This window comes from Salmo salar, unplaced genomic scaffold (genome assembly GCF_965601325.2).
Source record: "Salmo salar unplaced genomic scaffold, fSalSal1 ptg000378l, whole genome shotgun sequence".
Lineage (NCBI taxonomy): Eukaryota > Metazoa > Chordata > Actinopteri > Salmoniformes > Salmonidae > Salmo > Salmo salar.
The window spans coordinates 80336-104534 of NW_027675366.1; the positions used below are offsets into that span (position 1 = coordinate 80336).

The 24199-nt window shown below is 41.2% G+C and overlaps 9 non-coding genes across 9 annotated transcripts; all 9 read right to left on the minus strand.

Moving 5' to 3' along the window:
* Nucleotides 1-5429: 5429 nt before the first annotated feature.
* Nucleotides 5430-5501, minus strand: trnap-ugg (transfer RNA proline (anticodon UGG)). The gene has a single exon. It is a non-coding gene; the product is annotated as a tRNA-Pro (tRNA).
* A 5615-nt stretch (nt 5502-11116) lies between these two features.
* trnap-ugg (transfer RNA proline (anticodon UGG)) lies at nt 11117-11188 on the minus strand. The gene has a single exon. It is a non-coding gene; the product is annotated as a tRNA-Pro (tRNA).
* Nucleotides 11189-12526: 1338 nt separating this feature from the next.
* On the minus strand, nt 12527-12598 carry trnap-ugg (transfer RNA proline (anticodon UGG)). The gene has a single exon. It is a non-coding gene; the product is annotated as a tRNA-Pro (tRNA).
* Nucleotides 12599-13936: 1338 nt separating this feature from the next.
* Nucleotides 13937-14008, minus strand: trnap-ugg (transfer RNA proline (anticodon UGG)). Its single transcript has one exon. It is a non-coding gene; the product is annotated as a tRNA-Pro (tRNA).
* A 1338-nt stretch (nt 14009-15346) lies between these two features.
* Nucleotides 15347-15418, minus strand: trnap-ugg (transfer RNA proline (anticodon UGG)). Its single transcript has one exon. It is a non-coding gene; the product is annotated as a tRNA-Pro (tRNA).
* Nucleotides 15419-16756: 1338 nt separating this feature from the next.
* trnap-ugg (transfer RNA proline (anticodon UGG)) lies at nt 16757-16828 on the minus strand. The gene has a single exon. It is a non-coding gene; the product is annotated as a tRNA-Pro (tRNA).
* Nucleotides 16829-18166: 1338 nt separating this feature from the next.
* trnap-ugg (transfer RNA proline (anticodon UGG)) lies at nt 18167-18238 on the minus strand. Its single transcript has one exon. It is a non-coding gene; the product is annotated as a tRNA-Pro (tRNA).
* Nucleotides 18239-19576: 1338 nt separating this feature from the next.
* Nucleotides 19577-19648, minus strand: trnap-ugg (transfer RNA proline (anticodon UGG)). Its single transcript has one exon. It is a non-coding gene; the product is annotated as a tRNA-Pro (tRNA).
* Nucleotides 19649-20986: 1338 nt separating this feature from the next.
* Nucleotides 20987-21058, minus strand: trnap-ugg (transfer RNA proline (anticodon UGG)). Its single transcript has one exon. It is a non-coding gene; the product is annotated as a tRNA-Pro (tRNA).
* Nucleotides 21059-24199: the final 3141 nt, after the last annotated feature.

Genomic DNA, 24199 nt, shown 5'->3' on the forward strand with positions numbered 1-24199 from the left:
TGTATTTCATCTGCTGTGTCTTTCACATTCTGTCTTCTTAAGCCGCGACAGCAAACTGATGATGAGTGTTGACAAATGAATATTGAGCAAAATGAGGTCAATTAATATTTTAAAAGAGAAAATGAAAAAATAAAACTTAAAAAAGAATGGAGCTCATTTATTTTGAGTCGATTGATGCATCAGTACGTGAATCAAAGTAAACGAACGTAAAAAATACCCATTCAAATCGATCAGTTTTCAACTAGAGAGATTGAAACGCGTCGTATCTGTCTCAAGCCTCCGTAACTGTTTATGTTACAACTCCACATCTGCAATAAATGGTGGTGGAGCTAGAGCGGTGTTTGTCAAACCATGAGACATACCAATAATCGGTATTCTCACAAAAACATCTGTAGCATCTGAACCGTTTGACCTACAACATCGTATGACCACTCCCTGGAAAGGGGAGACCCTCACGAACACGGTGGTGTTCTCAATTTGTCTCTACGTCCCCCACAAGTGTCAGGGGACTCGTCTGAAGTCGGAACCCTCTATGTGCAAACATCTGTTTGTAGAATCCAAAATCTTTGGGCTACAAACTAATGTGACCCCACTTGTCACAATGTTCTCCGTTTTGCCCTACGTTTTCCACAAGTGTCACGGGACTAATCTGAAGGTAACAGGTACTGATTAAAATGATAGATTTTTTAACCAGGGACCTCTCGCACCCTAAGCCATAATAGTACAACTATACCAACGATCCGTTTGGTCAAAGAATTTTCACTTTCCACAAAAATGACGGTCAGGATATGAATCGATGTCTCCATGTTGCTTAAGAGCTTCACATAGCATTGGTGGTATAGTGGTGAGCATAGCTGCCTTCCAAGCAGTTGACCAGGGTTCGATTCCCAGCCAATGCAGAGCATGAGATATTCACTAGGTTTAGGGGCTGGGTGTCATTTCAAGTGTATTACATTGGAATCAATGTCCATGTTAGTGGAAGTCAGATTTGCTCTTAGTTTTTGCAGGTTTTCTAAATGAAGTGCGATATTGAGCCAACTAGTGAATATCACAATAGATACGCAGTCCATCGCCTAAACCATTCAGCCACCTCGTCCTGCGCCCAAGAGGTGGCTGTTTGCAACCAGTGGCCAGAGATCTGCCTGTCTGAGCTTGTTAAAAGATCTGCAAAAGGGCTCATCCGCGATTTGAACCCGGGACCTCTCGCACCCAAAGCGAGAATCATACCCCTAGACCAACGAGCCTTAGACAAGAATAAAATTGTTTTGCTTTCTGCGGCAATTACAATGAGGATATCAATTGTTCTTGTCCATGGTGCTTGGAAAGATTGAACCTCATGTGAGTGTTTGTGCTATACTTGTGAGCATAGCAGTCTTCCAAACTGTTGACCAGGCTTCAGTTCAAATCTTTTGTATTTCATCTGCTGTGTCTTTCACATTCTGTCTTCTTAACCTGTTAGGGCTAGGGGGCAGCATTTGCACGTCTGGATAAAAAAATGTACCCGATTTAATCTGGTTACTAATCCTACCCAGTAACTAGAATATGCATATACTTATTATATATGGATAGAAAACACTCTAAAGTTTCTAAAACTGTTTGAATGGTGTCTGTGAGTATAACAGAACTCATTTGGCAGGCAAAACCCTGAGACATTTTCTGACAGGAAGTTGAAACCTGATGTGTTGTATTACCTTTAAACCTATCCCATTGAAAAACACAGGGGCTGAGGAATATTTTGGCACTTCCTATTGCTTCCACTAGATGTCACCAGCCTTTACAAAGTGTTTTGAGTCTTCTGGAGGGAGATCTGACCGAACAAGAGCCATGGAACGATGATGTCCCATTAGACACCTGGCGCGCGAGTTCATGTTGGGTACCCTCGTTCCAATACGCTATAAAAGAGTATGCATTCGTCCACCTTGAATATTATTCATGTTCTGGTTAAAAAAGGCCCTAATGATTTATGCTATACAACGTTTGACATGTTTGAACGAACGTAAATATATTTTTTCCCCTCGTTCATGACGAGAAGTCCGGCTGGCTTAGATCATGTGCTAACAAGACGGAGATTTTTGGACATAAATGATGAGCTTTTTTGAACAAAACTACATTCGTTATGGACCTGTGATACCTGGAAGTGACATCTGATGAAGAGAATCAAAGGTAATGGATTATTTACATAGTATTTTCGATTTTAGATCTCCCCAACATGACGTCTAGTCTGTATCGCAACGCGTATTTTTCTGGGCGCAGTGCTCAGATTATTGCAAAGTGTGATTTCCCAGTAAGGTTATTTTTAAATCTGGCAAGTTGATTGCGTTCAAGAGATGTAAATCTATAATTCTTTAAATGACAATATAATATTTTACCAATGTTTTCTAATTTTAATTATTTAATTTGTGACGCTGACTTGACTGCCGGTTATTGGAGGGAAACGATTTCCTCAACATCAATGCCATAGTAAAACGCTGTTTTTGGATATAAATATGAACTTGATAGAACTAAAAATGCATGCATTGTGTAACATAATGTCCTAGGAGTGTCATCTGATGGAGATTGTAAAAGGTTAGTGCATCATTTTAGCTGGTTTTATGGTTTTGGTGACCCTGTCTTTGACTTGACAAAACATTACACACAACTCTTGTAAATGTACTGTCCTAACATACTCTAAATTTATGCTTTCGCCGTAAAACCTTTTTGAAATCGTAAAACGTGGTTAGATTAAGGAGATGTTTATCTTTCAAAGGGTGTAAAATAGTTGTATGTTTGAAAAATTTGAATTTTGACATTTATTTGGATTCAAATTTGCCGGTCTTGAAATGCACCTGCTGTTGATGGAGTGCACCACGGGTGGCACGCTAGCGTCCCACCTAGCCCATAGAGGTTAAGCCGCGACAGCAAACTGATGATGAGTGTTGACAAATGAATATTGAGCAAAATGAGGTCAATTAATATTTTAAAAGAGAAAATGAAAAAATAAAACTTAAAAAAGAATGGAGCTCATTTATTTTGAGTCGATTGATGCATCAGTACGTGAATCAAAGTAAACGAACGTAAAAAATACCCATTCAAATCGATCAGTTTTCAACTAGAGAGATTGAAACGCGTCGTATCTGTCTCAAGCCTCCGTAACTGTTTATGTTACAACTCCACATCTGCAATAAATGGTGGTGGAGCTAGAGCGGTGTTTGTCAAACCATGAGACATACCAATAATCGGTATTCTCACAAAAACATTTGTAGCATCTGAACCGTTTGACCTACAACATCGTATGACCACTCCCTGGAAAGGGGAGACCCTCACGAACACGGTGGTGTTCTCAATTTGTCTCTACGTCCCCCACAAGTGTCAGGGGACTCGTCTGAAGTCGGAACCCTCTATGTGCAAACATCTGTTTGTAGAATCCAAAATCTTTGGGCTACAAACTAATGTGACCCCACTTGTCACAATGTTCTCCGTTTTGCCCTACGTTTTCCACAAGTGTCACGGGACTAATCTGAAGGTAACAGGTACTGATTAAAATGATAGATTTTTTAACCAGGGACCTCTCGCACCCTAAGCCATAATAGTACAACTATACCAACGATCCGTTTGGTCAAAGAATTTTCACTTTCCACAAAAATGACGGTCAGGATATGAATCGATGTCTCCATGTTGCTTAAGAGCTTCACATAGCATTGGTGGTATAGTGGTGAGCATAGCTGCCTTCCAAGCAGTTGACCAGGGTTCGATTCCCAGCCAATGCAGAGCATGAGATATTCACTAGGTTTAGGGGCTGGGTGTCATTTCAAGTGTATTACATTGGAATCAATGTCCATGTTAGTGGAAGTCAGATTTGCTCTTAGTTTTTGCAGGTTTTCTAAATGAAGTGCGATATTGAGCCAACTAGTGAATATCACAATAGATACGCAGTCCATCGCCTAAACCATTCAGCCACCTCGTCCTGCGCCCAAGAGGTGGCTGTTTGCAACCAGTGGCCAGAGATCTGCCTGTCTGAGCTTGTTAAAAGATCTGCAAAAGGGCTCATCCGCGATTTGAACCCGGGACCTCTCGCACCCAAAGCGAGAATCATACCCCTAGACCAACGAGCCTTAGACAAGAATAAAATTGTTTTGCTTTCTGCGGCAATTACAATGAGGATATCAATTGTTCTTGTCCATGGTGCTTGGAAAGATTGAACCTCATGTGAGTGTTTGTGCTATACTTGTGAGCATAGCAGTCTTCCAAACTGTTGACCAGGCTTCAGTTCAAATCTTTTGTATTTCATCTGCTGTGTCTTTCACATTCTGTCTTCTTAAGCCGCGACAGCAAACTGATGATGAGTGTTGACAAATGAATATTGAGCAAAATGAGGTCAATTAATATTTTAAAAGAGAAAATGAAAAAATAAAACTTAAAAAAGAATGGAGCTCATTTATTTTGAGTCGATTGATGCATCAGTACGTGAATCAAAGTAAACGAACGTAAAAAATACCCATTCAAATCGATCAGTTTTCAACTAGAGAGATTGAAACGCGTCGTATCTGTCTCAAGCCTCCGTAACTGTTTATGTTACAACTCCACATCTGCAATAAATGGTGGTGGAGCTAGAGCGGTGTTTGTCAAACCATGAGACATACCAATAATCGGTATTCTCACAAAAACATCTGTAGCATCTGAACCGTTTGACCTACAACATCGTATGACCACTCCCTGGAAAGGGGAGACCCTCACGAACACGGTGGTGTTCTCAATTTGTCTCTACGTCCCCCACAAGTGTCAGGGGACTCGTCTGAAGTCGGAACCCTCTATGTGCAAACATCTGTTTGTAGAATCCAAAATCTTTGGGCTACAAACTAATGTGACCCCACTTGTCACAATGTTCTCCGTTTTGCCCTACGTTTTCCACAAGTGTCACGGGACTAATCTGAAGGTAACAGGTACTGATTAAAATGATAGATTTTTTAACCAGGGACCTCTCGCACCCTAAGCCATAATAGTACAACTATACCAACGATCCGTTTGGTCAAAGAATTTTCACTTTCCACAAAAATGACGGTCAGGATATGAATCGATGTCTCCATGTTGCTTAAGAGCTTCACATAGCATTGGTGGTATAGTGGTGAGCATAGCTGCCTTCCAAGCAGTTGACCAGGGTTCGATTCCCAGCCAATGCAGAGCATGAGATATTCACTAGGTTTAGGGGCTGGGTGTCATTTCAAGTGTATTACATTGGAATCAATGTCCTTGTTAGTGGAAGTCAGATTTGCTCTTAGTTTTTGCAGGTTTTCTAAATGAAGTGCGATATTGAGCCAACTAGTGAATATCACAATAGATACGCAGTCCATCGCCTAAACCATTCAGCCACCTCGTCCTGCGCCCAAGAGGTGGCTGTTTGCAACCAGTGGCCAGAGATCTGCCTGTCTGAGCTTGTTAAAAGATCTGCAAAAGGGCTCATCCGGGATTTGAACCCGGGACCTCTCGCACCCAAAGCGAGAATCATACCCCTAGACCAACGAGCCTTAGACAAGAATAAAATTGTTTTGCTTTCTGCGGCAATTACAATGAGGATATCAATTGTTCTTGTCCATGGTGCTTGGAAAGATTGAACCTCATGTGAGTGTTTGTGCTATACTTGTGAGCATAGCAGTCTTCCAAACTATTGACCAGGCTTCAGTTCAAATCTTTTGTATTTCATCTGCTGTGTCTTTCACATTCTGTCTTCTTAACCTGTTAGGGCTAGGGGGCAGCATTTGCACGTCTGGATAAAAAAATGTACCCGATTTAATCTGGTTACTAATCCTACCCAGTAACTAGAATATGCATATACTTATTATATATGGATAGAAAACACTCTAAAGTTTCTAAAACTGTTTGAATGGTGTCTGTGAGTATAACAGAACTCATTTGGCAGGCAAAACCCTGAGACATTTTCTGACAGGAAGTTGAAACCTGATGTGTTGTATTACCTTTAAACCTATCCCATTGAAAAACACAGGGGCTGAGGAATATTTTGGCACTTCCTATTGCTTCCACTAGATGTCACCAGCCTTTACAAAGTGTTTTGAGTCTTCTGGAGGGAGATCTGACCGAACAAGAGCCATGGAACGATGATGTCCCATTAGACACCTGGCGCGCGAGTTCATGTTGGGTACCCTCGTTCCAATACGCTATAAAAGAGTATGCATTCGTCCACCTTGAATATTATTCATGTTCTGGTTAAAAAAGGCCCTAATGATTTATGCTATACAACGTTTGACATGTTTGAACGAACGTAAATATATTTTTTCCCCTCGTTCATGACGAGAAGTCCGGCTGGCTTAGATCATGTGCTAACAAGACGGAGATTTTTGGACATAAATGATGAGCTTTTTTGAACAAAACTACATTCGTTATGGACCTGTGATACCTGGAAGTGACATCTGATGAAGAGAATCAAAGGTAATGGATTATTTACATAGTATTTTCGATTTTAGATCTCCCCAACATGACGTCTAGTCTGTATCGCAACGCGTATTTTTCTGGGCGCAGTGCTCAGATTATTGCAAAGTGTGATTTCCCAGTAAGGTTATTTTTAAATCTGGCAAGTTGATTGCGTTCAAGAGATGTAAATCTATAATTCTTTAAATGACAATATAATATTTTACCAATGTTTTCTAATTTTAATTATTTAATTTGTGACGCTGACTTGACTGCCGGTTATTGGAGGGAAACGATTTCCTCAACATCAATGCCATAGTAAAACGCTGTTTTTGGATATAAATATGAACTTGATAGAACTAAAAATGCATGCATTGTGTAACATAATGTCCTAGGAGTGTCATCTGATGGAGATTGTAAAAGGTTAGTGCATCATTTTAGCTGGTTTTATGGTTTTGGTGACCCTGTCTTTGACTTGACAAAACATTACACACAACTCTTGTAAATGTACTGTCCTAACATACTCTAAATTTATGCTTTCGCCGTAAAACCTTTTTGAAATCGTAAAACGTGGTTAGATTAAGGAGATGTTTATCTTTCAAAGGGTGTAAAATAGTTGTATGTTTGAAAAATTTGAATTTTGACATTTATTTGGATTCAAATTTGCCGGTCTTGAAATGCACCTGCTGTTGATGGAGTGCACCACGGGTGGCACGCTAGCGTCCCACCTAGCCCATAGAGGTTAAGCCGCGACAGCAAACTGATGATGAGTGTTGACAAATGAATATTGAGCAAAATGAGGTCAATTAATATTTTAAAAGAGAAAATGAAAAAATAAAACGTAAAAAAGAATGGAGCTCATTTATTTTGAGTCGATTGATGCATCAGTACGTGAATCAAAGTAAACGAACGTAAAAAATACCCATTCAAATCGATCAGTTTTCAACTAGAGAGATTGAAACGCGTCGTATCTGTCTCAAGCCTCCGTAACTGTTTATGTTACACCTCCACATCTGCAATAAATGGTGGTGGAGCTAGAGCGGTGTTTGTCAAACCATGAGACATACCAATAATCGGTATTCTCACAAAAACATCTGTAGCATCTGAACCGTTTGACCTACAACATCGTATGACCACTCCCTGGAAAGGGGAGACCCTCACGAACACGGTGGTGTTCTCAATTTGTCTCTACGTCCCCCACAAGTGTCAGGGGACTCGTCTGAAGTCGGAACCCTCTATGTGCAAACATCTGTTTGTAGAATCCAAAATCTTTGGGCTACAAACTAATGTGACCCCACTTGTCACAATGTTCTCCGTTTTGCCCTACGTTTTCCACAAGTGTCACGGGACTAATCTGAAGGTAACAGGTACTGATTAAAATGATAGATTTTTTAACCAGGGACCTCTCGCACCCTAAGCCATAATAGTACAACTATACCAACGATCCGTTTGGTCAAAGAATTTTCACTTTCCACAAAAATGACGGTCAGGATATGAATCGATGTCTCCATGTTGCTTAAGAGCTTCACATAGCATTGGTGGTATAGTGGTGAGCATAGCTGCCTTCCAAGCAGTTGACCAGGGTTCGATTCCCAGCCAATGCAGAGCATGAGATATTCACTAGGTTTAGGGGCTGGGTGTCATTTCAAGTGTATTACATTGGAATCAATGTCCGTGGAAGTCAGATTTGCTCTTAGTTTTTGCAGGTTTTCTAAATGAAGTGCGATATTGAGCCAACTAGTGAATATCACAATAGATACGCAGTCCATCGCCTAAACCATTCAGCCACCTCGTCCTGCGCCCAAGAGGTGGCTGTTTGCAACCAGTGGCCAGAGATCTGCCTGTCTGAGCTTGTTAAAAGATCTGCAAAAGGGCTCATCCGCGATTTGAACCCGGGACCTCTCGCACCCAAAGCGAGAATCATACCCCTAGACCAACGAGCCTTAGACAAGAATAAAATTGTTTTGCTTTCTGCGGCAATTACAATGAGGATATCAATTGTTCTTGTCCATGGTGCTTGGAAAGATTGAACCTCATGTGAGTGTTTGTGCTATACTTGTGAGCATAGCAGTCTTCCAAACTGTTGACCAGGCTTCAGTTCAAATCTTTTGTATTTCATCTGCTGTGTCTTTCACATTCTGTCTTCTTAACCTGTTAGGGCTAGGGGGCAGCATTTGCACGTCTGGATAAAAAAATGTACCCGATTTAATCTGGTTACTAATCCTACCCAGTAACTAGAATATGCATATACTTATTATATATGGATAGAAAACACTCTAAAGTTTCTAAAACTGTTTGAATGGTGTCTGTGAGTATAACAGAACTCATTTGGCAGGCAAAACCCTGAGACATTTTCTGACAGGAAGTTGAAACCTGATGTGTTGTATTACCTTTAAACCTATCCCATTGAAAAACACAGGGGCTGAGGAATATTTTGGCACTTCCTATTGCTTCCACTAGATGTCACCAGCCTTTACAAAGTGTTTTGAGTCTTCTGGAGGGAGATCTGACCGAACAAGAGCCATGGAACGATGATGTCCCATTAGACACCTGGCGCGCGAGTTCATGTTGGGTACCCTCGTTCCAATACGCTATAAAAGAGTATGCATTCGTCCACCTTGAATATTATTCATGTTCTGGTTAAAAAAGGCCCTAATGATTTATGCTATACAACGTTTGACATGTTTGAACGAACGTAAATATATTTTTTCCCCTCGTTCATGACGAGAAGTCCGGCTGGCTTAGATCATGTGCTAACAAGACGGAGATTTTTGGACATAAATGATGAGCTTTTTTGAACAAAACTACATTCGTTATGGACCTGTGATACCTGGAAGTGACATCTGATGAAGAGAATCAAAGGTAATGGATTATTTACATAGTATTTTCGATTTTAGATCTCCCCAACATGACGTCTAGTCTGTATCGCAACGCGTATTTTTCTGGGCGCAGTGCTCAGATTATTGCAAAGTGTGATTTCCCAGTAAGGTTATTTTTAAATCTGGCAAGTTGATTGCGTTCAAGAGATGTAAATCTATAATTCTTTAAATGACAATATAATATTTTACCAATGTTTTCTAATTTTAATTATTTAATTTGTGACGCTGACTTGACTGCCGGTTATTGGAGGGAAACGATTTCCTCAACATCAATGCCATAGTAAAACGCTGTTTTTGGATATAAATATGAACTTGATAGAACTAAAAATGCATGCATTGTGTAACATAATGTCCTAGGAGTGTCATCTGATGGAGATTGTAAAAGGTTAGTGCATCATTTTAGCTGGTTTTATGGTTTTGGTGACCCTGTCTTTGACTTGACAAAACATTACACACAACTCTTGTAAATGTACTGTCCTAACATACTCTAAATTTATGCTTTCGCCGTAAAACCTTTTTGAAATCGTAAAACGTGGTTAGATTAAGGAGATGTTTATCTTTCAAAGGGTGTAAAATAGTTGTATGTTTGAAAAATTTGAATTTTGACATTTATTTGGATTCAAATTTGCCGGTCTTGAAATGCACCTGCTGTTGATGGAGTGCACCACGGGTGGCACGCTAGCGTCCCACCTAGCCCATAGAGGTTAAGCCGCGACAGCAAACTGATGATGAGTGTTGACAAATGAATATTGAGCAAAATGAGGTCAATTAATATTTTAAAAGAGAAAATGAAAAAATAAAACTTAAAAAAGAATGGAGCTCATTTATTTTGAGTCGATTGATGCATCAGTACGTGAATCAAAGTAAACGAACGTAAAAAATACCCATTCAAATCGATCAGTTTTCAACTAGAGAGATTGAAACGCGTCGTATCTGTCTCAAGCCTCCGTAACTGTTCATGTTACAACTCCACATCTGCAATAAATGGTGGTGGAGCTAGAGCGGTGTTTGTCAAACCATGAGACATACCAATAATCGGTATTCTCACAGAAACATCTGTAGCATCTGAACCGTTTGACCTACAACATCGTATGACCACTCCCTGGAAAGGGGAGACCCTCACGAACACGGTGGTGTTCTCAATTTGTCTCTACATCCTCCACAAGTGTCAGGGGACTCGTCTGAAGTCGGAACCCTCTATGTGCAAACATCTGTTTGTAGAATCCAAAATCTTTGGGCTACAAACTAATGTGACCCCACTTGTCACAATGTTCTCCGTTTTGCCCTACGTTTTCCACAAGTGTCACGGGACTAATCTGAAGGTAACAGGTACAGATTAAAATGATCGATTTTTTAACCAGGGACCTCTCGCACCCTAAGCCATAATAGTACAACTATACCAACGATCCGTTTGGTCAAAGAATTTTCACTTTCCACAAAAATGACGGTCAGGATATGAATCGATGTCTCCATGTTGCTTAAGAGCTTCACATAGCATTGGTGGTATAGTGGTGAGCATAGCTGCCTTCCAAGCAGTTGACCAGGGTTCGATTCCCAGCCAATGCAGAGCATGAGATATTCACTAGGTTTAGGGGCTGGGTGTCATTTCAAGTGTATTACATTGGAATCAATGTCCTTGTTAGTGGAAGTCAGATTTGCTCTTAGTTTTTGCAGGTTTTCTAAATGAAGTGCGATATTGAGCCAACTAGTGAATATCACAATAGATAGCAGTCCATCGCCTAAACCATTCAGCCACCTCGTCCTGCGCCCAAGAGGTGGCTGTTTGCAACCAGTGGCCAGAGATCTGCCTGTCTGAGCTTGTTAAAAGATCTGCAAAAGGGTTCATCCGGGATTTGAACCCGGGACCTCTCGCACCCAAAGCGAGAATCATACCCCTAGACCAACGAGCCTTAGACAAGAATAAAATTGTTTTGCTTTCTGCGGCAATTACAATGAGGATATCAATTGTTCTTGTCCATGGTGCTTGGAAAGATTGAACCTCATGTGAGTGTTTGTGCTATACTTGTGAGCATAGCAGTCTTCCAAACTGTTGACCAGGCTTCAGTTCAAATCTTTTGTATTTCATCTGCTGTGTCTTTCACATTCTGTCTTCTTAAGCCGCGACAGCAAACTGATGATGAGTGTTGACAAATGAATATTGAGCAAAATGAGGTCAATTAATATTTTAAAAGAGAAAATGAAAAAATAAAACTTAAAAAAGAATGGAGCTCATTTATTTTGAGTCGATTGATGCATCAGTACGTGAATCAAAGTAAACGAACGTAAAAAATACCCATTCAAATCGATCAGTTTTCAACTAGAGAGATTGAAACGCGTCGTATCTGTCTCAAGCCTCCGTAACTGTTTATGTTACAACTCCACATCTGCAATAAATGGTGGTGGAGCTAGAGCGGTGTTTGTCAAACCATGAGACATACCAATAATCGGTATTCTCACAAAAACATTTGTAGCATCTGAACCGTTTGACCTACAACATCGTATGACCACTCCCTGGAAAGGGGAGACCCTCACGAACACGGTGGTGTTCTCAATTTGTCTCTACGTCCCCCACAAGTGTCAGGGGACTCGTCTGAAGTCGGAACCCTCTATGTGCAAACATCTGTTTGTAGAATCCAAAATCTTTGGGCTACAAACTAATGTGACCCCACTTGTCACAATGTTCTCCGTTTTGCCCTACGTTTTCCACAAGTGTCACGGGACTAATCTGAAGGTAACAGGTACTGATTAAAATGATAGATTTTTTAACCAGGGACCTCTCGCACCCTAAGCCATAATAGTACAACTATACCAACGATCCGTTTGGTCAAAGAATTTTCACTTTCCACAAAAATGACGGTCAGGATATGAATCGATGTCTCCATGTTGCTTAAGAGCTTCACATAGCATTGGTGGTATAGTGGTGAGCATAGCTGCCTTCCAAGCAGTTGACCAGGGTTCGATTCCCAGCCAATGCAGAGCATGAGATATTCACTAGGTTTAGGGGCTGGGTGTCATTTCAAGTGTATTACATTGGAATCAATGTCCTTGTTAGTGGAAGTCAGATTTGCTCTTAGTTTTTGCAGGTTTTCTAAATGAAGTGCGATATTGAGCCAACTAGTGAATATCACAATAGATAAGCAGTCCATCGCCTAAACCATTCAGCCACCTCGTCCTGCGCCCAAGAGGTGGCTGTTTGCAACCAGTGGCCAGAGATCTGCCTGTCTGAGCTTGTTAAAAGATCTGCAAAAGGGTTCATCCGGGATTTGAACCCGGGACCTCTCGCACCCAAAGCGAGAATCATACCCCTAGACCAACGAGCCTTAGACAAGAATAAAATTGTTTTGCTTTCTGCGGCAATTACAATGAGGATATCAATTGTTCTTGTCCATGGTGCTTGGAAAGATTGAACCTCATGTGAGTGTTTGTGCTATACTTGTGAGCATAGCAGTCTTCCAAACTGTTGACCAGGCTTCAGTTCAAATCTTTTGTATTTCATCTGCTGTGTCTTTCACATTCTGTCTTCTTAAGCCGCGACAGCAAACTGATGATGAGTGTTGACAAATGAATATTGAGCAAAATGAGGTCAATTAATATTTTAAAAGAGAAAATGAAAAAATAAAACTTAAAAAAGAATGGAGCTCATTTATTTTGAGTCGATTGATGCATCAGTACGTGAATCAAAGTAAACGAACGTAAAAAATACCCATTCAAATCGATCAGTTTTCAACTAGAGAGATTGAAACGCGTCGTATCTGTCTCAAGCCTCCGTAACTGTTTATGTTACAACTCCACATCTGCAATAAATGGTGGTGGAGCTAGAGCGGTGTTTGTCAAACCATGAGACATACCAATAATCGGTATTCTCACAAAAACATTTGTAGCATCTGAACCGTTTGACCTACAACATCGTATGACCACTCCCTGGAAAGGGGAGACCCTCACGAACACGGTGGTGTTCTCAATTTGTCTCTACGTCCCCCACAAGTGTCAGGGGACTCGTCTGAAGTCGGAACCCTCTATGTGCAAACATCTGTTTGTAGAATCCAAAATCTTTGGGCTACAAACTAATGTGACCCCACTTGTCACAATGTTCTCCGTTTTGCCCTACGTTTTCCACAAGTGTCACGGGACTAATCTGAAGGTAACAGGTACTGATTAAAATGATAGATTTTTTAACCAGGGACCTCTCGCACCCTAAGCCATAATAGTACAACTATACCAACGATCCGTTTGGTCAAAGAATTTTCACTTTCCACAAAAATGACGGTCAGGATATGAATCGATGTCTCCATGTTGCTTAAGAGCTTCACATAGCATTGGTGGTATAGTGGTGAGCATAGCTGCCTTCCAAGCAGTTGACCAGGGTTCGATTCCCAGCCAATGCAGAGCATGAGATATTCACTAGGTTTAGGGGCTGGGTGTCATTTCAAGTGTATTACATTGGAATCAATGTCCTTGTTAGTGGAAGTCAGATTTGCTCTTAGTTTTTGCAGGTTTTCTAAATGAAGTGCGATATTGAGCCAACTAGTGAATATCACAATAGATAAGCAGTCCATCGCCTAAACCATTCAGCCACCTCGTCCTGCGCCCAAGAGGTGTCTGTTTGCAACCAGTGGCCAGAGATCTGCCTGTCTGAGCTTGTTAAAAGATCTGCAAAAGGGTTCATCCGGGATTTGAACCCGGGACCTCTCGCACCCAAAGCGAGAATCATACCCCTAGACCAACGAGCCTTAGACAAGAATAAAATTGTTTTGCTTTCTGCGGCAATTACAATGAGGATATCAATTGTTCTTGTCCATGGTGCTTGGAAAGATTGAACCTCATGTGAGTGTTTGTGCTATACTTGTGAGCATAGCAGTCTTCCAAACTGTTGACCAGGCTTCAGTTCAAATCTTTTGTATTTCATCTGCTGTGTCTTTCACATTCTGTCTTCTTAAGCCGCGACAGCAAACTGATGATGAGTGTTGACAAATGAATATTGAGCAAAATGAGGTCAATTAATATTTTAAAAGAGAAAATGAAAAAATAAAACTTAAAAAAGAATGGAGCTCATTTATTTTGAGTCGATTGATGCATCAGTACGTGAATCAAAGTAAACGAACGTAAAAAATACCCATTCAAATCGATCAGTTTTCAACTAGAGAGATTGAAACGCGTCGTATCTGTCTCAAGCCTCCGTAACTGTTTATGTTACAACTCCACATCTGCAATAAATGGTGGTGGAGCTAGAGCGGTGTTTGTCAAACCATGAGACATACCAATAATCGGTATTCTCACAAAAACATTTGTAGCATCTGAACCGTTTGACCTACAACATCGTATGACCACTCCCTGGAAAGGGGAGACCCTCACGAACACGGTGGTGTTCTCAATTTGTCTCTACGTCCCCCACAAGTGTCAGGGGACTCGTCTGAAGTCGGAACCCTCTATGTGCAAACATCTGTTTGTAGAATCCAAAATCTTTGGGCTACAAACTAATGTGACCCCACTTGTCACAATGTTCTCCGTTTTGCCCTACGTTTTCCACAAGTGTCACGGGACTAATCTGAAGGTAACAGGTACTGATTAAAATGATAGATTTTTTAACCAGGGACCTCTCGCACCCTAAGCCATAATAGTACAACTATACCAACGATCCGTTTGGTCAAAGAATTTTCACTTTCCACAAAAATGACGGTCAGGATATGAATCGATGTCTCCATGTTGCTTAAGAGCTTCACATAGCATTGGTGGTATAGTGGTGAGCATAGCTGCCTTCCAAGCAGTTGACCAGGGTTCGATTCCCAGCCAATGCAGAGCATGAGATATTCACTAGGTTTAGGGGCTGGGTGTCATTTCAAGTGTATTACATTGGAATCAATGTCCTTGTTAGTGGAAGTCAGATTTGCTCTTAGTTTTTGCAGGTTTTCTAAATGAAGTGCGATATTGAGCCAACTAGTGAATATCACAATAGATAAGCAGTCCATCGCCTAAACCATTCAGCCACCTCGTCCTGCGCCCAAGAGGTGGCTGTTTGCAACCAGTGGCCAGAGATCTGCCTGTCTGAGCTTGTTAAAAGATCTGCAAAAGGGTTCATCCGGGATTTGAACCCGGGACCTCTCGCACCCAAAGCGAGAATCATACCCCTAGACCAACGAGCCTTAGACAAGAATAAAATTGTTTTGCTTTCTGCGGCAATTACAATGAGGATATCAATTGTTCTTGTCCATGGTGCTTGGAAAGATTGAACCTCATGTGAGTGTTTGTGCTATACTTGTGAGCATAGCAGTCTTCCAAACTGTTGACCAGGCTTCAGTTCAAATCTTTTGTATTTCATCTGCTGTGTCTTTCACATTCTGTCTTCTTAAGCCGCGACAGCAAACTGATGATGAGTGTTGACAAATGAATATTGAGCAAAATGAGGTCAATTAATATTTTAAAAGAGAAAATGAAAAAATAAAACTTAAAAAAGAATGGAGCTCATTTATTTTGAGTCGATTGATGCATCAGTACGTGAATCAAAGTAAACGAACGTAAAAAATACCCATTCAAATCGATCAGTTTTCAACTAGAGAGATTGAAACGCGTCGTATCTGTCTCAAGCCTCCGTAACTGTTTATGTTACAACTCCACATCTGCAATAAATGGTGGTGGAGCTAGAGCGGTGTTTGTCAAACCATGAGACATACCAATAATCGGTATTCTCACAAAAACATTTGTAGCATCTGAACCGTTTGACCTACAACATCGTATGACCACTCCCTGGAAAGGGGAGACCCTCACGAACACGGTGGTGTTCTCAATTTGTCTCTACGTCCCCCACAAGTGTCAGGGGACTCGTCTGAAGTCGGAACCCTCTATGTGCAAACATCTGTTTGTAGAATCCAAAATCTTTGGGCTACAAACTAATGTGACCCCACTTGTCACAATGTTCTCCGTTTTGCCCTACGTTTTCCACAAGTGTCACGGGACTAATCTGAAGGTAACAGGTACTGATTAAAATGATAGATTTTTTAACCAGGGACCTCTCGCACCCTAAGCCATAATAGTACAACTATACCAACGATCCGTTTGGTCAAAGAATTTTCACTTTCCACAAAAATGACGGTCAGGATATGAATCGATGTCTCCATGTTGCTTAAGAGCTTCACATAGCATTGGTGGTATAGTGGTGAGCATAGCTGCCTTCCAAGCAGTTGACCAGGGTTCGATTCCCAGCCAATGCAGAGCATGAGATATTCACTAGGTTTAGGGGCTGGGTGTCATTTCAAGTGTATTACATTGGAATCAATGTCCTTGTTAGTGGAAGTCAGATTTGCTCTTAGTTTTTGCAGGTTTTCTAAATGAAGTGCGATATTGAGCCAACTAGTGAATATCACAATAGATAAGCAGTCCATCGCCTAAACCATTCAGCCACCTCGTCCTGCGCCCAAGAGGTGGCTGTTTGCAACCAGTGGCCAGAGATCTGCCTGTCTGAGCTTGTTAAAAGATCTGCAAAAGGGTTCATCCGGGATTTGAACCCGGGACCTCTCGCACCCAAAGCGAGAATCATACCCCTAGACCAACGAGCCTTAGACAAGAATAAAATTGTTTTGCTTTCTGCGGCAATTACAATGAGGATATCAATTGTTCTTGTCCATGGTGCTTGGAAAGATTGAACCTCATGTGAGTGTTTGTGCTATACTTGTGAGCATAGCAGTCTTCCAAACTGTTGACCAGGCTTCAGTTCAAATCTTTTGTATTTCATCTGCTGTGTCTTTCACATTCTGTCTTCTTAAGCCGCGACAGCAAACTGATGATGAGTGTTGACAAATGAATATTGAGCAAAATGAGGTCAATTAATATTTTAAAAGAGAAAATGAAAAAATAAAACTTAAAAAAGAATGGAGCTCATTTATTTTGAGTCGATTGATGCATCAGTACGTGAATCAAAGTAAACGAACGTAAAAAATACCCATTCAAATCGATCAGTTTTCAACTAGAGAGATTGAAACGCGTCGTATCTGTCTCAAGCCTCCGTAACTGTTTATGTTACAACTCCACATCTGCAATAAATGGTGGTGGAGCTAGAGCGGTGTTTGTCAAACCATGAGACATACCAATAATCGGTATTCTCACAAAAACATTTGTAGCATCTGAACCGTTTGACCTACAACATCGTATGACCACTCCCTGGAAAGGGGAGACCCTCACGAACACGGTGGTGTTCTCAATTTGTCTCTACGTCCCCCACAAGTGTCAGGGGACTCGTCTGAAGTCGGAACCCTCTATGTGCAAACATCTGTTTGTAGAATCCAAAATCTTTGGGCTACAAACTAATGTGACCCCACTTGTCACAATGTTCTCCGTTTTGCCCTACGTTTTCCACAAGTGTCACGGGACTAATCTGAAGGTAACAGGTACTGATTAAAATGATAGATTTTTTAACCAGGGACCTCTCGCACCCTAAGCCATAATAGTACAACTATACCAACGATCCGTTTGGTCAAAGAATTTTCACTTTCCACAAAAATGACGGTCAGGATATGAATCGATGTCTCCATGTTGCTTAAGAGCTTCACATAGCATTGGTGGTATAGTGGTGAGCATAGCTGCCTTCCAAGCAGTTGACCAGGGTTCGATTCCCAGCCAATGCAGAGCATGAGATATTCACTAGGTTTAGGGGCTGGGTGTCATTTCAAGTGTATTACATTGGAATCAATGTCCTTGTTAGTGGAAGTCAGATTTGCTCTTAGTTTTTGCAGGTTTTCTAAATGAAGTGCGATATTGAGCCAACTAGTGAATATCACAATAGATAAGCAGTCCATCGCCTAAACCATTCAGCCACCTCGTCCTGCGCCCAAGAGGTGGCTGTTTGCAACCAGTGGCCAGAGATCTGCCTGTCTGAGCTTGTTAAAAGATCTGCAAAAGGGTTCATCCGGGATTTGAACCCGGGACCTCTCGCACCCAAAGCGAGAATCATACCCCTAGACCAACGAGCCTTAGACAAGAATAAAATTGTTTTGCTTTCTGCGGCAATTACAATGAGGATATCAATTGTTCTTGTCCATGGTGCTTGGAAAGATTGAACCTCATGTGAGTGTTTGTGCTATACTTGTGAGCATAGCAGTCTTCCAAACTGTTGACCAGGCTTCAGTTCAAATCTTTTGTATTTCATCTGCTGTGTCTTTCACATTCTGTCTTCTTAAGCCGCGACAGCAAACTGATGATGAGTGTTGACAAATGAATATTGAGCAAAATGAGGTCAATTAATATTTTAAAAGAGAAAATGAAAAAATAAAACTTAAAAAAGAATGGAGCTCATTTATTTTGAGTCGATTGATGCATCAGTACGTGAATCAAAGTAAACGAACGTAAAAAATACCCATTCAAATCGATCAGTTTTCAACTAGAGAGATTGAAACGCGTCGTATCTGTCTCAAGCCTCCGTAACTGTTTATGTTACAACTCCACATCTGCAATAAATGGTGGTGGAGCTAGAGCGGTGTTTGTCAAACCATGAGACATACCAATAATCGGTATTCTCACAGAAACATCTGTAGCATCTGAACCGTTTGACCTACAACATCGTATGACCACTCCCTGGAAAGGGGAGACCCTCACGAACACGGTGGTGTTCTCAATTTGTCTCTACATCCTCCACAAGTGTCAGGGGACTCGTCTGAAGTCGGAACCCTCTATGTGCAAACATCTGTTTGTAGAATCCAAAATCTTTGGACTACAAACTAATGTGACCCCACTTGTCACAATGTTCTCCGTTTTGCCCTACGTTTTCCACAAGTGTCACGGGACTAATCTGAAGGTAACAGGTACAGATTAAAATGATCGATTTTTTAACCAGGGACCTCTCGCACCCTAAGCCATAATAGTACAACTATACCAACGATCCGTTTGGTCAAAGAATTTTCACTTTCCACAAAAATGACGGTCAGGATATGAATCGATGTCTCCATGTTGCTTAAGAGCTTCACATAGCATTGGTGGTATAGTGGTGAGCATAGCTGCCTTCCAAGCAGTTGACCAGGGTTCGATTCCCAGCCAATGCAGAGCATGAGATATTCACTAGGTTTAGGGGCTGGGTGTCATTTCAAGTGTATTACATTGGAATCAATGTCCTTGTTAGTGGAAGTCAGATTTGCTCTTAGTTTTTGCAGGTTTTCTAAATGAAGTGCGATATTGAGCCAACTAGTGAATATCACAATAGATAAGCAGTCCATCGCCTAAACCATTCAGCCACCTCGTCCTGCGCCCAAGAGGTGGCTGTTTGCAACCAGTGGCCAGAGATCTGCCTGTCTGAGCTTGTTAAAAGATCTGCAAAAGGGTTCATCCGGGATTTGAACCCGGGACCTCTCGCACCCAAAGCGAGAATCATACCCCTAGACCAACGAGCCTTAGACAAGAATAAAATTGTTTAGCTTTCTGCGGCAATTACAATGAGGATACCAATTGTTCTTGTCCATGGTGCTTGGAAAGATTGAACCTCATGTGAGTGTTTGTGCTATACTTGTGAGCATAGCAGTCTTCCAAACTGTTGACCAGGCTTCAGTTCAAATCTTTTGTATTTCATCTGCTGTGTCTTTCACATTCTGTCTTCTTAAGCCGTGACAGCAAACTGATGATGAGTGTTGACAAATGAATATTGAGCAAAATGAGGTCAATTAATATTTTAAAAGAGAAAATGAAAAAATAAAACTTAAAAAAGAATGGAGCTCATTTATTTTGAGTCGATTGATGCATCAGTACGTGAATCAAAGTAAACGAACGTAAAAAATACCCATTCAAATCGATCAGTTTTCAACTAGAGAGATTGAAACGCGTCGTATCTGTCTCAAGACTCCGTAACTGTTCATGTTACAACTCCACATCTGCAATAAATGGTGGTGGAGCTAGAGCGGTGTTTGTCAAACCATGAGACATACCAATAATCGGTATTCTCACAAAAACATCTGTAGCTTCTGAACCGTTTGACCTACAACATCGTATGACCACTCCCTGGAAAGGGGAGACCCTCACGAACACGGTGGTGTTCTCAATTTGTCTCTACGTCCCCCACAAGTGTCAGGGGACTCGTCTGAAGTCGGAACCCTCTATGTGCAAACATCTGTTTGTAGAATCCAAAATCTTTGGGCTACAAACTAATGTGACCCCACTTGTCACAATGTTCTCCGTTTTGCCCTACGTTTTCCACAAGTGTCACGGGACTAATCTGAAGGTAACAGGTACAGATTAAAATGATCGATTTTTTAACCAGGGACCTCTCGCACCCTAAGCCATAATAGTACAACTATACCAACGATCTGTTTGGTCAAAGAATTTTCACTTTCCACAAAAATGACGGTCAGGATATGAATCGATGTCTCCATGTTGCTTAAGAGCTTCACATAGCATTTGTGGTATAGTGGTGAGCATAGCTGCCTTCCAAGCAGTTGACCAGGGTTCGATTCCCAGCCAATGCAGAGCATGAGATATTCACTAGGTTTAGGGGCTGGGTGTCATTTCAAGTGTATTACATTGGAATCAATGTCCTTGTTAGTGGAAGTCAGATTTGCTCTTAGTTTTTGCAGGTTTTCTAAATGAAGTGCGATATTGAGCCAACTAGTGAATATCACAATAGATAAGCAGTCCATCGCCTAAACCATTCAGCCACCTCGTCCTGCGCCCAAGAGGTGGCTGTTTGCAACCAGTGGCCAGAGATCTGCCTGTCTGAGCTTGTTAAAAGATCTGCAAAAGGGTTCATCCGGGATTTGAACCCGGGACCTCTCGCACCCAAAGCGAGAATCATACCCCTAGACCAACGAGCCTTAGACAAGAATAAAATTGTTTTGCTTTCTGCGGCAATTACAATGAGGATATCAATTGTTCTTGTCCATGGTGCTTGGAAAGATTGAACCTCATGTGAGTGTTTGTGCTATACTTGTGAGCATAGCAGTCTTCCAAACTGTTGACCAGGCTTCAGTTCAAATCTTTTGTATTTCATCTGCTGTGTCTTTCACATTCTGTCTTCTTAAGCCGCGACAGCAAACTGATGATGAGTGTTGACAAATGAATATTGAGCAAAATGAGGTCAATTAATATTTTAAAAGAGAAAATGAAAAAATAAAACTTAAAAAAGAATGGAGCTCATTTATTTTGAGTCGATTGATGCATCAGTACGTGAATCAAAGTAAACGAACGTAAAAAATACCCATTCAAATCGATCAGTTTTCAACTAGAGAGATTGAAACGCGTCGTATCTGTCTCAAGACTCCGTAACTGTTTATGTTACAACTCCACATCTGCAATAAATGGTGGTGGAGCTCAGTCCATCATTACTTTAAGACATGAAGGTCAGTCCATCATTACTTTAAGACATGAAGGTCAGTTCATCATTACTTTAAGACATGAAAGTCAGTCAATATGGAAAATGTCAACAACTTCAAAAGTTTAACCGTCAAGCGCTATGATGAAACTGGCTCTCATGAGGACCGCCACAGGAAAGGAAGACCCAGAGTTACCTCTTCTGCAGAGGATAAGTTCATTAGAGTTAACTGCACCTCAGATTGCAGCCCAAATAAATGCTTCACAGAGTTCAACATCAACAGTTCAGAGGAGACAGCGTGAATCAGGCCTTCATGGTCTAAGCGCTGCAAAGAAACCCCTACTAAAGGACACCAATAAGAAGAAGAGACTTGCTTGGGCCAAGAAACACGAGCAATGGACATTAGACCGGTGGAAATCTGTCCTTTGGTCTGATGAGTCCAAATTTAAGATTTTTGGTTCCAACTGCCATGTCTTTGTGAGACGCAGAGTAGGTGAATGGATGATCTCCTCATGTGTATTTCCCACCATGAAGCATGGAGGAGGAGGTGTGATGGTGCTTTGCTGGTGACACTGTCTGTGATTTATTTAGAATTCAAGGCACACTTAACCAGCATGGCTACCACAGCGATATGCCATCCCATCTGGTTTACGCTTAGTGGGATTATCATTTGATCTTCAGCAGGACAATGATCCAACACACCTCCAGGCTGTGTATGGGCTATTTGACCAAGAAGGAGAGTGATGGAGTGCTGTATCAGATGACCTGGCCTCCACAATCACCCGACCTCAACCCAATTGAGATGGTTTGGGATGAGTTGGACCACAGAGTGATGGAAAAGCAGCTAACAAGTGCTCAGCATATGTGGGAACTTCTTCAAGATAGTTGGAAATGCATTCCAGGTGAAGCTGGTTGAGAGAATGCCAAACGTGTGCAACGCTATTATCAAGGCAAATGGTGACTACTTTGAAGAATCTAAAATATATTTTGATTTGTTTTACCATTGTTTGGTTACTACATGATTCCATATGTGTTATTTCATAGTTTTGATGTCTTCACTATTATTCTACAATGTAGAAATAGTAAAAAACCCTTGAATGAGTTGGTGTGTCCAAACTTTTGACTGGTACTGTAGGGCTCCCGAGTGGCGCAGCAGTCTAATGCACTACATCTCAGTGCTAGAGGCGTCACTACAGACCCTGGTTCGATTCCAGGCTGTATGACAACCGGACGTGATTGGGAGTCCCATAGGGCGTCGGGCAATTGGCCCAGAGTCGTCTGGGTTTGGCCAGGGGTAGGCAGTCATTGTAAATAAGAATTTGTTCTTAACTTAAAAAAACGTACAAAGTTATGGAAACTCGAGTAAAGTGTATTTAACCTCTTAGGGCTAGGGGGCAGTATTTACACCGCCGGATAAAAAACGTACCCGATTTAATCTGGTTACTACTCCTACCCAGTAACTAGAATATGCATATACTTATTAGATATGGATAGAAAACACCCTAAAGTTTCTAAAACTGTTTGAATGGTGTCTGTGAGTATAACAGAACTCATATGGCAGGCAAAAACCTGAGAGATTCCTTTACAGGAAGTGGCCTGTCTGACCATTTATTGGCTTTCTTTGACATCTCTTTCCAAAACAAAGGATCTCTGCGGTAACGTGACACTTCCCACGGCTCCCATAGGCTCTCAGAGCCCGGGAAAAAGCTGAATGTCGTCATTCCAGCCCCAGGCTGAAACACATTATCGCCTTTGTCAAGTGGCCGATCAGGGGACAGTGGGCTTAGGGGCGTGCACTGGTCGCCCCATCTTTCTTTTTTTTCCTCTGTTTACCGAAACGCAGATTCCCGGTCGGAATATTATCGCTTTTTGACGAGATAAATTGCATAAAAATTGATTTTAAACAGCAGTTGACATGCTTCGAAGTACGGTAATGGAATATTTAGAATTTTTTTGTCACGAAATGCGCCATGCTCGTAACCCTGATTTACCATTTCGGATAGTGTCTTGAACGCACGAACAAAACGCCGCTGTTTGGATATAACGATGGATTATTTGGGACCAAACCAACATTTGTCATTGAAGTAGAAGTCCTGGGAGTGCATTCTGACGAAGAACAGGAAAGGTAATAACATTTTTGTTATAGTAAATCTGATTTTGGTGAAGGCTAAACTTGCTGGGTGTCTAAATAGCTAGCCCGTGATGGCTGGGCTATGTACTTAGAATATTGCAAAATGTGCTTTCACCAAAAAGCTATTTTAAAATCGGACATATCGAGTGCATAGAGGAGTTCTGTATCTATAATTCTTAAAATAATTGTTATGCTTTTTGTGAACGTTTATCATGAGTAATTTAGTAAATTGTTAGTAAATTCCCCGGAAGTTTGCGGGGGGTATGCTAGTTCTGAACGTCACATGCTAATGTAAAAAAGCTGTTTTTTGATATAAATATGAACTTGATTGAACAAAACATGCATGTATTGTATAACATAATGTCCTAGGGTTGTCATCTGATGAAGATCATCAAAGGTTAGTGCTGCATTTAGCTGTGGTTTGGGTTTATGTGACATTATATGCTAGCTTGAAAAATGGGTGTCTGATTATTTCTGGCTGGGTACTCTGCAAACATAATCTAATGTTTTTCT